Raw genomic sequence first — 15,109 nt, 5'->3', positions numbered from 1 at the left:
GTTTAAATAATTAGTAAAATTGCAAAGGTGGTCTTGATGTAAGAGGAGCAATCCCTAACATGAGTAATATAATATAATCCACACATATCAGATTTTGTTCTTCTGAATACATGCTGTGCCGATTGCCCCAGTGGCCTCAGAGTAGGCGCAGCCCTTTAAACAGCAGGCGGCAGCCTTACAGCTCATCCCTGGCCTGACAGGGGTTTCCTGGCCTCTAAGGTCTCCTGTGCCCCCCGTCTCCTGTGCTCCTCCTGAGCTCAATGCAGGATGTCTTATCCAGTGGGTAGGCTGTAGCATTGTTCAGGACAAGGAGTCCTGGATAGCCTGACTGGGCTCTGCACGGAGTAGCCCCGCTCCCCTTTTACTGGCTCTCTGAGACTGGACCTCTGTCCCTGCTGCCTTTCGGCTCTGCACCTCAGGTTCCTTGCTTCTTCTTGTCTCCCTCTCTTGCTCTTCACCTCCACCACTCCGCTCTCCAATGCCCCACCTCTCCCTGGGCTGCATGTTTTCTTTTTAAAGCTCCTACCTGCTGCTCCGCCCTGCCCTTCAAGCATGGTATCTCATGCTGACCCATCACACATGCTTATAGATTTTGTGTGGCTATGGATTACAGTGCAGGACTTGGGTTGAGGGTATATCTGGTTCTCTCATGGTTGTGTTGGACCACACTCTTCCCCAGTACCAAGGCAGCAGATATTATCAATATTGCAATACTTATGCATGACTTGTATGGGTAGGTCCTATATGAAGCAACCTGCATATTGCTGGAATATAAATAATGAAGTATTGTTGATGGCTCCAGAGTGAGCTATCATGACAGTCGATTTTGCATACTGGTTAGAGTGTTTGAATAGGACTTGGGACACACATGAAGCTGCCTTATACTGAATCAGACCGTTGCTATCAAGGCCAGTATTGTCTACTCAAGCAGTGGCTCTCCAGGGTCTCAGCTTGAGATCTGTCACCTACTACCTGCTCCTCTTGACTGGTAATGCCAGGGATTGAACTTGGGACCTTCTGGATGTAAAGCATAGGCTCTTCCACTGAGACACAGCTTCTCTCTTAAACTATGTTCAAATCCCCACTCGTTCATAGAAATTTGCTAAGTGACCTTGCTTGGGCCCTTCACAATTTCTCAGCCTAACCTACCTCATAGGGTTGTTATTGTGAGGATAAAATGGAGGAGAGGAGAACAATGTGATTAGATACTTTTGTTCCCCATGAGTAAGAAAAGCAGAATATTTGTTTTAAAAAAAATTGTGAGAGATGTTTGATAGTTTCAGATGGGTATCCATGTTGGACCACAGACAAAGAGCGAGATTCAGATCCGATGACACCTTAAAGACCAACTAGATTTCCAAGGTATGTGCTTTCAGGAGTCTAAGCTCCCTTCTCAAATGATCCAAGAAACTATATATTGAGTAGCATTGAATATATTTTTTAAAAAATAAGTAAGCTTTTCATGATATGCACACCACATGAGGATAGTATGAGTATGCCCTCTTAGGAAATCATATACAATTTTTAATGTTATTTGTAAGATATTTTATCTGTTGTGACAGGATAACACAACATTTCCATTTAGTAGTGATTATGAAAACTTATATATAACAAACAAATCCTGAAACCAATTATCAATATTAACATTAGACTTTTGGATTTCTTTTGTTATTAATTGCAATAATTATGAAAATGGGTTGTTCATAATTATTGTAATTAATATGAAAATGAAACAAATTCCCCAACTAAAGAACCTATAACAACAACCCCCCTCCATGATATTCTTTTATTTGGTTCTGGTTTCTTTTGTTATTGTAGTTTCACTTCTAAGCTATAGCCACTAGTGTTACAAAACATGTATGACATGTTCCAGTGTTGAAGGATATAGGTAGGGACTTTTCCTTTCTCTCATTTTCCAATGCTTACACTGCTGTGCTCATTTTTCCTTTGCAGGTTGCAGTTCCTTGCTTGCCTGCTGCTCTCCAAACTTTGGTGTAATGGTTAAGAGCGGCAGGACTCTTCCCCACTCCTCCACTTGGAGCCAGCTGTGGGTGACCTTGGATCAGTCACAACTCTCCCAGAGCTCTCTCAGAGCTCTCTCAGCCCCACCCACCTCACAGGGTGATTGTCATGAGGATAATAACAACACACTTTGTAAACCACTCTAAGTGTGGCATTAAGTTGTTCTGAAGGGCAGTATATAAATTAAATGTTGTTATTTTTGTTATCATTATTATCCCCTATCCAAGCAAATCTACTTCAAGGTCCTCCTCCTGCTTCCTGCCTGCCCAGATGTCTTACCCTCCTTGTACCACCAAATGCCCCTGCCTTATCAGTCTGCATCTTCCTTGTGCTACTTTTCTTCAAGCTAAGTGGCTTCAGTGCTGTCTGTTTTACTGTTTAGAATCCTTCCTATCAGATCTCACATATAATTTAATGTTAAATACGTGTGCCGTACATTGACCCAAAGGTATGTGTGTGCTTTATTCTATCTGTCTGAATCTTGGCAATGTGGGCTTCTGCAAGGAATACTATCACCCTCCAAAGTCTTGATGGGAAAGCATGAAGGTAAGTTCTCAAGAAAAGGATGGGAGGTGGTGGTAGTATCCTCTAATAAAACCAATAGCAAATTATAACAAAATAGAATTATGAAAATGAAACAATAACTAGGCTGGGGGAGGGAGTTACTTCCTGTCCTCTCTAGCAACATTATCATAGTTTTTATTTTTTTAAGGAATCACAAATGTTTTCTAAAATAAACATAATTTTGGACTGAGCCTGATAGTGCCAGTAATATAATAGGTGTTGATTAAGTGTTATAAGGACTAATTTGCAACTAACAATTTTGGAGGGGAGGGGGATCCCTGAGGTGGCTGCTGCTATTCATGAGATCAGAAAGAACTTAAAAATGATTAAGAGACCTGAATGCCTGATATTGCTTTCTGTACTGAAAACATTTATATAAAAGTGGTAATAGTAAACATTAGTATATTAATAATGAACATCAGCCACAATGGAAAGAATACCTCCACCTACTACTCTTGCTAATGAGGTCAAGCAGATCAACTTTAAGTAAAGGCTAGCCATCTTTCTCTCCCCTGTGCTGTTCAAGTTATATGCAAAATTGAGCAATTCCTATCTTCAGCTTGACTTGCTAGCACAGTAACTGTGATTTAACTCTTACATTAAAATATTTTTTAAAAAAATAAAAGGAAGACCTTTTTTAGAGAAGAATATAAAATTACTTGTAGTATATGGGGAAAGGAGCACAGAAGAAAAGAATGTTCAAGGAAGTCAATTTAACATATGACAACACAAGATAACATCAATATGGGGTGGCAGGAGAGCCAGAAAGGAGAAAGATATGTTCCTCATAGGGATATCATCTAAACAGAGCAGTAGCTGATCTTCTCACCAAAGTGGATTCCAAATGTTATTTTTGTGCACCTTTCCCCCCTACCAATCATTGCACTATGGTTTTGGAAGATTTTGGAAGGAATTTCTAATTCTATATAACACTACAAGCGATTATATTCTCTGCAGCTGTACATTCAGGGCAATATAAAAGTTATATTTGTATGCTTTGGCGGGCAGGAAGGGTATGCTGTCAACCTAATACCCTATAAGGTTGCAAAGACAATGTCTGGAGAAGTTGGCAAGTGTCATGTTTGACTGTACCCATTCATCCATGCCAATATTAATTCTGATGCTTATATGCTTAGGTGCCAGTTAATGCCACTTGTAACTCAGTTATGTTCTACTGCCAGTTATTGTAATCATAAGCCTGGTGTAACTCAATTTCTTGTTGCTAGTATTATAGTGGATTCTCAAATGTTCACAGGTGGCTGTCTGTTCACAACTTTGAACTTTTCCTCTGGACTATGATATGTCTTCCCTCTTCATGGCGTGATAGCACAAATATGCAAAATGTTCTCACACAGAAAAGAACAACAATGAATTGTTTGGGCATTGGGAGGGGGAAGGAAAGTTGGGTAGAAAAGAGATGTGTTTTTCCCATGTTGCGATTCTTGTCAAACTTCTACTAGAACTACTTAGTTGCTTACCTTACTCCTAAGTAGACCTTTGCACCTGAATATGGAAAAGATCTGATTTCTGAATAAAAGCCATTTAACCAAGGACCTGTGTCTTGCTATAATGAACGAGGGATCTGTCTGTTGTATTCTGTCATCCAGAGCCTGACAGCAAGTAGGAAAAGCTGCAGAGATCAAGAGAGAGAGAATTAGGAACCCAGTCGTTGCCTCTCTATTCTGTAGAGTAGATAAGATAGAGGAAAAGGATTTAGGTTAAGAGGAAACACACAAAAACACTATGGTAAGATGCAAGAAAGGTAAATGATTAGGAAGACAGGGATCATCCCAGTGAACTTCTGATACAGGTTTTAAGGTTTCTCCAATGTCAATAGATTGCATTATCAATTTGGCCCCATCTACAGATACTTAAATTCATGAATCTGGGCCATGTGGACAGAAGGGAGATTTTCCGCCCAATTTGGTGCCCCCCAGGGTTGCAGAAAAATCTGAGACCTTAAAAAGGAGGGATTCCAAAACCAATCCAAACTCTCCTGGGAGCTTCATCTTCCCCTGCCTCACTGCAGATATGAGACCATCCAGGCAAGGAACCACCAATGCCCCTCTGCTGCCAAAACCACCATAAATGCAGCAGTCCTGGAGGTAGGCTGGAGGCAGATAGGTGGGTGAGAGGGAGCCTCCATTGCCACCCTACTCCCCCACCACTGAGATTACTGCCAAGATGGCAATGCTGAAGGCAGGCAGGTGGGCAAGGAAGAGGAACTCTTTTTCACTCCCCCACTTCCACCTCTCCCTCACCAGACCTGGGAAGGGGAATGGGCAAGCAAGTGAGATACAAGTACATACAAGTAAAATCCCTCTCTTTGAAGGCCTCTTTGTAGGTGAGGGGAGGGGATTATTTGCCCAGCTAGTGATTGGCCTACAGGGAGAAGAATAGGATTCCAAGAATGGAGAAGGCACTGAATCCAATTGGAGAACCATGCCAGAAGAGGTAATGTATGTCTGGCCACCCCAGAGTATCCCGTAGTTGTGTTTACTCCAGAGAAAGGGAGCTGAGCTCTGACCTTTGCCCAAATCAAGGCTTTATTCAAGTTAATACTAGAAAGAGTGGGCCAATGAGGTAATATTTCAGTTGTAGCCAGATGTTTGCTGGCACAACAGTACCCTGAGACCAATTTTTTTCTGCCCTAATAGCTCTGCTGCTGTCCTGGTTCATCACAATGATGCATAGAATTTCAGCTTCCAGATCCTGTGGGCAGTACTACCCCCCAAAACTCTGTTTCTGTTATTTTTAGGCTCTACATACATTCCAGATTGGAAATAGGATGGGAGTAAAGTCCTTGAAAATTCCATCTCAATTGGTTTTTCGAGCTACACCCAGTTACACCCAGAAAGCCCTCCCCCACAAGTGAAACCGATGGAAACTATTGGACTGATTTCCTTACTTAAATTGCTTTAATTTTGACATCACAGAATACGATTCAAGGATTTTTTATTAATACTTAAGAATCAAATGTATCTTTTTTCATGCACACCTCAAAACACATTTATTTATGTGTGAACATTTGTTCAGTCCATTGAAATGTAGACAATAATTAAATTGAATGTACATCAACAAACATGGACTCTGAACAGAGATGCTCAGTAAAGAGTCACAAATTATGGTTTCAGAGTCTACAATCTGTGTTATAGTTCCCTTCCACCAACTTCTCCACTTCCCCTTTTTCAAATATAATGTGGACGTGGGTCAAGTATAATGGCAATGCTTGTATATGTCCATCATGTGTCACATGTTAGTTTTAGGCTTTGTTATCACCTTTTTGAAGATGACATTTAGTGGAAAAGGTCAACCTTTTCATAGTTCTTCAGCATTTCTATTCTATTCTATTTAAACTTAGTAGCTTTATGCATATTTTAAGTATATTGCTTTCTCTGAGCCTTTGGCATGAACTTACAATAACAAAAAATCATTTGTCATTGGACCTGTGCAACTATAACTCTGAAAAGATAGCCATAAATATAAATGGAGTCAAAATTATGCCTCAGAAAATGCTATGAATGTTTGTAGAAGAATGAAATAGCCACTTAAGGTTTTAAGTGGCAGATTGTACTTAGCATTTCAAGAATGCTAGTCATCATTAAAGAGCTTCTTAGTCATTAAAAAGTTTCCACAAACACTTTTCTGAATCAGACCTTCACTTGGTGCATAGTCTTTGATGAATTCAGTTGGTTGTAAAGTCCTACTAATATCAGCAAAACAGACAATTTGGGTGATCAGTTTTTCCTTTGCCCTCACCACAAAACAAACATGTTAGACAACAAAGAGTTTCTTAATTTCACGTAATTAAATCTATTTATCCCCTTTTATATGGGCTTTCTAAGAGGCTACCCAAAAAGGGCTTGCCAGCTTTGGACAGTCCCACCCTACCCTGGCTCTATGCTCAGAGTAATAAGTTGACTCTTGGCACTTATCCAAGTCTACATGCCAAAATATGCAGAGACATGCTGACAATACCATCCCCTTGCTATTGGTTAGCATGCTGGTTCAAACAACGTCAATATTAATTATACTCAGCATACGTGTCTATGACATTGGGCAGGTACTGTGTTGAGCAGAAATGTGGCAGTCATGAAGACAAAGGGATTAGGAGAAGATGCCGCCTTCCGGATAGCTATTTGACTGCTATGCCCTCTATGATGATGTCTGCTGTCTTCGCCTCCATGTTTTCTTAAGTTTAACTTCACCAATGGCATTTTCCCGGAGACCACGTTTTAGAGCTTTTGACTGATTACTTCTGTGGTTCAGGTTGTGGTCAAACTGAAGTGACCGCACCTTTCCCCTAATTTTAAGAACTTCCCAAAATGTATCATCTTCCATATTGCTTCTCTATATTATTACATCTCTGCCCCCCATACCTCCACAGCCATGCTAGATCACCCAAAATGTATGCCATTTTGCTCATTCCTATGACTGCTTTCTTATGCTTTATTGCAGCCAACCAGTAAAATATACATACACATTCAGAGCTATTTTGAATAAGCTGAACTTTAGGCATTCCATGTACTTTCCAGATATATGTTGCTTAGAAATTGAAGATGGGCTCATTTCTACCAGCTTTTCTTCTGATGCAAAGGAGAGAAGAAGTACCTTTTAACACCCCCCCCCCTGCAATGGATTGTGGGATCTATGGGAACAAAAAAGGGGGCAGGATTACACTGAGGGGAGGAACTGGGTAAGAGTGAATCCCAGCTCTTATACCAGCAAAAATGCTAGTAGGATATAATCCAATGCTTACAGATGTACCATTTATCTCACTAGCTTTCTTACACAGCTATGAATTATGTACCAAATTATTTCCTTGAGGAAGCAGAGCAACATTATATATTTCGCGCTCATGCCTACATTTGTAAGAAAGAGTGGCAAATATCTTTGAAAAAAATCTCTTTGACCTTAGAATAATTATGATCTATTTAGCTAGCCTATTGGCTCAAAAAGACCCTCAAAGCAGTGTTCAGCATATTGAAATCTGTACAATTAGAATCAGCATCAAAACCAGAACCATAAATGGAACCAACAACACCTTGCATCAGTCTAGCTCAAACATATTCTGGAAGAGAAAGATCTACATAATTTGGTAGCCCTCCAGGGATGGTGATACTCTCAGTTCCTGAGAACTTTGCAGCAAACTTGTTTACCAAGTGAACATACCTTGTTTAATCTTCCTCAGTTACTTGTGATGCAAGTTCCTGATTGGATCACTTCAATGTTCCTTGGGAAACATTGCAGTAACTACTAAATTGTCACATCCTGCAGTTGCTTTTGCCAAGTCCATGAACTAAATACTGTCATTTCCTGGATAAGAGGCAATCTCCTCGGGATCATGGCCCTAAATTGACCAACTTGGAACGGACTGGAATCACTTTCTATTCATCAGCTGCTGTGGCTGTGTAGTCAACTGTGTTTTTTAAATGTTGACATTGTATACAATGCATTGCCTGCTTTTTTCACCTGTGCCATTAGCGGTATCCATGTTATGTCTCTTTTGGATTGTGTAGGTCAAAGGGCTTTATCTTACTATATAATTGAGTAAGCGTGTTTCAGACAACTCACTTTATACCCTGGTGCATCACCAGAGGGTGCTGCCACAGAGGAAAACCCAGGTAACTCACCATATCGCTCCAGAAAACATGCCATGGTGGGAAGCCCAGGCAGGGAACAGGAGTGGAGCAGGTGACAATGCCCTTCCCGGGCCTTAACCCAGCTGGTATTAGGTGTTGAGCAGGTGGCAATGCCACCCCCACCTTAACCCAGTTGATATTAAGAGCAGAAAGGGGGCAATGCCTGCCCCCCCTTCAGCCAGCTGGTATTAGGAGTGGAACAGTTGGAAATGTCCACCACCAACTTAACCCAGCTGGTATTAGTACTGGAGCAGGTGGCAAGACAATTGTTTCCTAATTGTCCCTGGTACTGACAAAATTTAATAACATAGGCAATTGGTTTAATACCATTGATGTCAATATCCAGTTTACCTGGGAAGAGAACATTAATTGTGTACATTTTTTGGATTTCACTATATACAGAACCAGTGATAACATCTTGGAAGTGAAACCATATAAGAAACCGACGGACCATAATTCTTTTTTGGAATTCAGTTCATACTACCCCCATCATTTAAAAATCAACATACCATATGGACAGCTGCTCTGTATCAAACGAAATGCTACTGCACATTCAGAATATATATGTGAATCTAAAAATATTCTGCAGTCTTTCTATAATAGAGGATACCCCAAGAGAGCTCTATACGATGCACACAAACGTGCAGAGGTGGCACCCGGGGTGATTTGTTTAAAGTTAAAAATAGGGCAACGTGCAACCGTATTAGGTGGGCACCTAAGGCTCAACAAGTGAGGCGAATTATACATAAATATTAGCCATTACTGAGTGACATCAAGGGGTGTGAATTGCCCCCTTCAGTGGGTTTCAGACGCACAAGGAATTTGAAGGACTTGATTGTCCATTCTGATTTCAAACCAGCAATTGACGATTCTCAACAGCCGAGAGGTCATCATAAGTGCAGCCATTGCCACCTTTGTTCTCTAGCTATTATGGGAGAGGAGATAGTAGTTCCCGCCTATAACAATACCATTAAACTTAAGTTTTTCACTACTTGTCAATCTTCGGGAGTTATGTATCTAATTGTATGTAAATGCAACAAGTTGTATGTGTGAAGTACAGTTCGACCTTTAAAGACACGCTTATTGGAACTCATGTCCCGCATATGACTTAAAGTTATGGAGGCTCCAATGGTTGAACATTTTAACAACAATCATAAAGAGGACAACTTTAACTTTACAGCCCTTTTTTCAGACCCTAATGTGTTAAAACGGAACTTACAGAAGGTGTTACTCACACGAGAGGCTCAATGGATCTTTAATTTAAAGAGCCTAAAATCTGTAGGTCTTAATAGTGAAATGGACCTCACCTGTTTCCTGTAGGTTGTTCAGGATACAGGCACTTTAAGACTGAGTTCTTTACAGGAGCTTTTCTTTTACTATGCTTATGACTATAAATCTCTGCTTGGGTATGTTGGTCAGTGCGTAAGGACGCCGTGTGAAACTCATTGCAATGGTTTGAAAATTGACTGTCATGACTTTGCAATTTTGAAAGTATGCATTAATTTCCGGTAACTCTCTATTGATTATCAGGCTTTTATTTTTAATTCATGTATATTTCCTGTACAAATACAGTTGTGATATGCTATTGTTTGTTCCTTTGTAAGTTTAAGGTGGTTAAATGTTGCCCCTGATGACGTGGCAAACATGAAACAGCAGAATTCAGCTGGCACTGTCTGTCGGGTATCGTGGGCATCTTCGTGGCAGCCTTTGAACACAGCTCCACCTGGAAGGAAAATACATATCATTAATCTTGATTGACTTTGTCCAATTATATGGAATCTCTGGACTTACCTTTTGGATGTCTTCCTGTTGGATTTCTTGTATTGTGTATATGATAGTCAGCTGCACATGACTTGATTGAGTGCACCTGTCTTTGTATTTATATTTGATTCATGTTACTGATTAACTTGACTATTCATGAGAGTTGAACTCCATTATATTATTTTTGATACATTTTGTGATTATTTTGTGCCTACTGGTGTGCTTTCACCTTGGTATTAGGAGCAGAGCACCTGGCAATGGCAACCCCCACCTTAACCCAGCTGGTATTAGGAGTGGAGCAGGTGGCAATGCATGCCCCCCCCCTTAAACCAGCTGGTATTAGGAGCAGAGCAGGTAGCAATGCCCCCCTGCATTAATCCAGCTGATATTAGGAGCAGAGCAAGTGGCAATACCCCCCTCCCTTCAGCAAGCTGGGATCAGGAGCGGAGAAGGTGGCAATTCTCCCCCTTCATGTAGCTGGGATCAGGAGCAGAGCAGGTAAATATGCCCATGTCCCGCCTTTACACAGCCAGTAGTAGGAATGGAGCAGGAGGCAATGCCCACCCCCACATTAACCCAGCTGGTAATACGAATGGAACAGGTGGCAATGTCCATCCCGCAACTTAACACAGCAGATATTAGAAGTGCAACAGGTGTTAATGCCCACCCCCCCACACACACCTTAATCCAGCTGGTATTAGGAGTGGAGGAGGTGGCAAGTTCCACCTCCAACTTACCCAGGTGGTATTAGGAGCAGAGCAGGTGGCAATGCCTGCTCCCCTTCAGCAAGCTGGAATCAGGAGCAGAGCAGGAGGTATTGCCTGTCCCTGCCTTAACCCAGCTCATATTAAGAGTGAAGCAGGTGGCAATGCCCACCCCCACATTAACCCAGCTGGTATTAGGAGCAGAGTATGTAGCAATGCCCACCCCCTGCCTTAAGCCAGCTGGTATTAGGAGCAAAGGAGGTGGCAGCGCCCACACCCACCTTAACCCAGCTGGCATTAGGAGTGGAGTGGGTGGCAATGCCTGCCCTCCTTGAGCCAGCTGGGATCAGGAGTGGAGCAGGTGGCAATGCCCGCCCCTACCTTAACCCAGCTGGTATTAAAAGCAGAGCAAGTGGCAATGCACACCCCACCACCACCTTAACTCAACTGGTATTATTAGCGTAACAGGTTGCAATGCCAACCCAGCACCTTAATCCAGCTGTTATTAGGAGTAGGAGGAAAAAAGGGGGGCAGAACCCTACAGGATACAAAAATAGATTCTTTATATAATATTTTCAAAATTTCAAAAGTGCAATGTGCTCATAACGCTTCATACAAGATTCAGTACATATTACATAAGCAATCTTACAAGGTAGGATGAATAAGAGATGATACCATTTGAAAAACCAATTCATGAAATATTTTCCGGGAGATAATAGCCCGCATAGGCTTAAGTCTTTGTTTGAGGTCAGTTTATCCTTCTATGTTATTATGACTTAAGGTGGAAATATCTTAGTTGTTATTTCATTCCAGCACGGTGCAGAGGTAATTGCCAGTGAGGAAACAAACGCTGGGGAGTGCTTCCTCCTGGGATAACACACCATAGAACGCTCTCCCCTGGAACGCTCTCAATCACTCAATCTGAGGCCGGCTGCGAACAGATTTCATGCCTGCTTCTTCAGGAGCTTCTGTTTCTAAACCAAACATAGGGCTTATCAGCTATGCAGCGAGCAACATTCTTCAAGTTTGTTAAACAGAGGAAGTTATACTCACTTAACCACCAAGTAAAAGTAAGCATCAGCCATACATTCATTCATCCCGGTGTGGGCGGCAGTGTCCTTTACACGCACGTCCTTTCCTTCAAACCATCCTCTTAAAAAACCAGCAGTCCCCTCCTTTTCTTTGTGTCTTAAAGTTACAGCACAGTCCAAAAATCCATTACATATATCTCATAGATAACAATTCATCAACAATTCATTGTTAAGGCCATAAGGTTTGATGGAATTGAGCCTGAATATCCAAAACGCTTCTCTTTGTAACAGCCGAGTTTGTGTTAAATCCTGGTTACGTTCCCTACAGACTTCCAAGATAGAGACCTTAATGTCATTTTCTGAATGTCCCATTTCATTGAAATGGGAAGTAAGAGGAGCCTCCACTACATTGTTCCGAACACGTGAGACGTGTTCCAGAATGCGTACCTTAGAATGGTGGTTAAGTACCTTAGAGCAGGTGGCAATGCCCGACCCCCATCAGCCAGCTGGTATTAGGAGTGGAGCAGGTGGCAATGTCCACTCTCACCTTAACCCAGCTGGTATTTGGAGAGAAGTAAGTGGCAATGCACACCCCCTCCTTATCAGAACTAGCTTAAGAAGTGGAACAAGTGGCAATCCCCCCCCCCAGCTTTAACCCAGCTGGTATTAAGAGTGGAGCAGGTGGCAATGTCCACCTCCCTTCACCCAGCTGGGATCAGGAGTGGAGCAGGTGGCTATTCCCACTCTTTGCCTTAACTCAGCTGGTATTAAGAATGGAGCAGATGGCAATGCCTACCCCCCTTCACTCAGGTGGGATCAGGAGTGGAGCAGGTGCCAATGCCTGCCCAGTGCCTTCACCTGTGTGGGATTAGGCACAGAGCAGGAGGCAATTCACTTCTTCCATTCACCCAGCTGGGATAAGAAGAGGAGCAGGTTGAAATGCCTGCCCCCTTCAATCTACTGGAATAAGGCACTGAACAGGCAGCAATGCCCACCCAATCTTCACCCTATCAGAATCAGCAGCCAAGCAGGCAGCAATCTATGACCCCCTTCAACCTGCTGAAATCAGGAGCAGAAAAGATGGCAATGCCCGCACCCCCTTCACTCAGTTGGGATCAGGAGCAGAGTACATAGCAAAGCCTACCACCCACCCTCACCTATCGGGGTTAGGCGAGGAGCAGAATGTAGTGCTCGCTCCTCCCTTCACCCAGCAAGGAACAGGTGGCAATGCCCACCCCTCCTTCATTCAGCTGGGATCAGGCTTGGAGCAGGCAGCAATGCCTGCCCCCCTTCACCCAGCCATTATCAGGCGCAGAGCAGAAGGCAATGCCCATTTTCCCTTCACTCAGCTGGGATCAGGAGTAGAGCAGGTGGCAATGCCTGCCCCCTTTCCTCAGCCTGTATCAGATGTGCAACAGGTAGCAAAGCCCACCATCCCTTCATGTTGCTGAGATCAGGTGTGGAGCAGGTGGCAACGCCCACCCCACTCCTTCACTGGCTGGGATCGGTTTCTGAGGAGGAGGGAATGCCTGCCTGCCCACTCTCCCCTTTCTAGAGCCCGGTATATTTTTTTCCCACAACAGGCTTTGTTTCTAGTTTGCTATAAAGGAGAAACAGAATCAAAATGTGGATTTGAATAGAAGTCAGTTAAGGCTACGAGATTAATAGCAATGGCTGGACTTTGGTTATGTGGTGTAAACGTTTGCAGCCCTAGGTTCTAACCTAGCTCAAAAATATGATGGCTTGGCTGATTCTAACACCTGCATGCCACTCTCTGTTCCCTATAGATGTGACCTTGAGAGATTGGCTCTCAGAGTTTCAATCTACACATCCCAGTTTTCACAAAGCTGGAAATGCTAATTAGCACACAGCTGTACTCTTATTGACTCTTGGTTGGTAGGGTGATGGTTAAAGTCCTGAAAAGATGGCTTCCTAGATCACCTAATTCTCTTTCCTCCTCTTCTCTAACTACTACTCCTATAGCATCATGTAAGAGAGAAGCTGCAAGCTCCACACTTCTCATCATCTTAGTATGCCTCATGAAGCCTAGTAGGAGAAAGGACTACTATGCTAAATGAACAGGTGAGAAACAACCAGCTAAGAAAGCTAACCAAAGATGTTTAACCTTTATGTGTTTTAGAGAGGCAGACTTTAGCTTGCAATTGAGAGGTTATTTGTTTTATGTCTATTGGCCTGAATTTGAATACTTTATGCTCAGCAAAACTCTGTTAATCAATAAACTGAAGTTTTATTTAAGCCTGTGTCTGGATGCATAAGTCTATTTATTTATTTATGTCACTTATAGTCCGCCTTTATCACTGAGACTCAAGGCGGATTATATAATGTGAGACTAGAACAATCAGTAGCAAGGACAAGGGCACACATTTCCATACAGTGTCATGTACATTTCCATAAACAATGTCATAGGGTAAATAAATACAAGTTTACAAAGACATAGCATTAGCAAAATCAAAAAGAGTCCAGTAGCACCTTTAAGACTAACCAATTTTATTGTAGCATAAGCTTTCGAGAATCAAGTTCTCTTCGTCAGATGCCTGATACAGTGACTGGTCAAATACAGAAGAGCAGGAGAGAGAAGAGGCAATTAGGGGGAGGAAGGGGGAGGGAGCAATCAAAATATTCCTTTGCTAGTATATGTAAACATCTCCTTTTAGTGTGTGTATCAGTTGGCTTCAAAGGAGTTTGCCCTGTTAGTTTGTAGAAGCCAAACAGCTAGACCATCCAATTCCAATGCAGTATGGGCCTTCGATAACCACAGCTCTCCCTGCCAGATGCATCTGACAAAGAGATCTGTGGTTCCCGAAAGCCCACGCCAGGTGCCACTGAGCTTCCCCAGACCCCACCTCTGTAAAGGAAATCTGTTACCTGTGGTAATGTGATAACCATTCATAGTCCCTATTCAGTCCCAGCTTGACAGAGTCAAATTTGCATATGAATTCCAGTTCAGCAGCCTCCCGTTGGATTTTGTTTTTGAAAGGTTTCTGTTGAACTACCGTGACCTTTAAGTCTTTGATGGAATGTCCTGGTAGATTGAAGTGTTCTCCCACTGGTTTCTGGACGTTTCCATTTCTAATGTCAGATTTGTGTCCATTTATTCTTTTGCGTAGAGGTTGGCTGGTTTGTCCAATGTACAGAACAGAAGGACATTGTTGGCACATGAGGGCATATATCAGATTGGAGGATGAGCAGCTGTAAGAGCCAGAGACAGTGTAGTTGATGCCATTGGGTCCTGTAATTGTATTCCCTGGGTAGATATAGGGGCAGAGCTGGCATCTGGGTCTGTTGCAGGGCCTGGTACCTGTGCTGGTGACTCTGCTGGCCGATTCATGGTTGTGAGTGAGAAGTCGTTTAAGGTTGGGGGGCT

This window comes from Eublepharis macularius, chromosome 7 (genome assembly GCF_028583425.1).
Source record: "Eublepharis macularius isolate TG4126 chromosome 7, MPM_Emac_v1.0, whole genome shotgun sequence".
Lineage (NCBI taxonomy): Eukaryota > Metazoa > Chordata > Lepidosauria > Squamata > Eublepharidae > Eublepharis > Eublepharis macularius.
The sequence above is the reverse complement of the archived record's forward strand: the minus strand, read 5'-3'. Positions refer to the sequence as shown.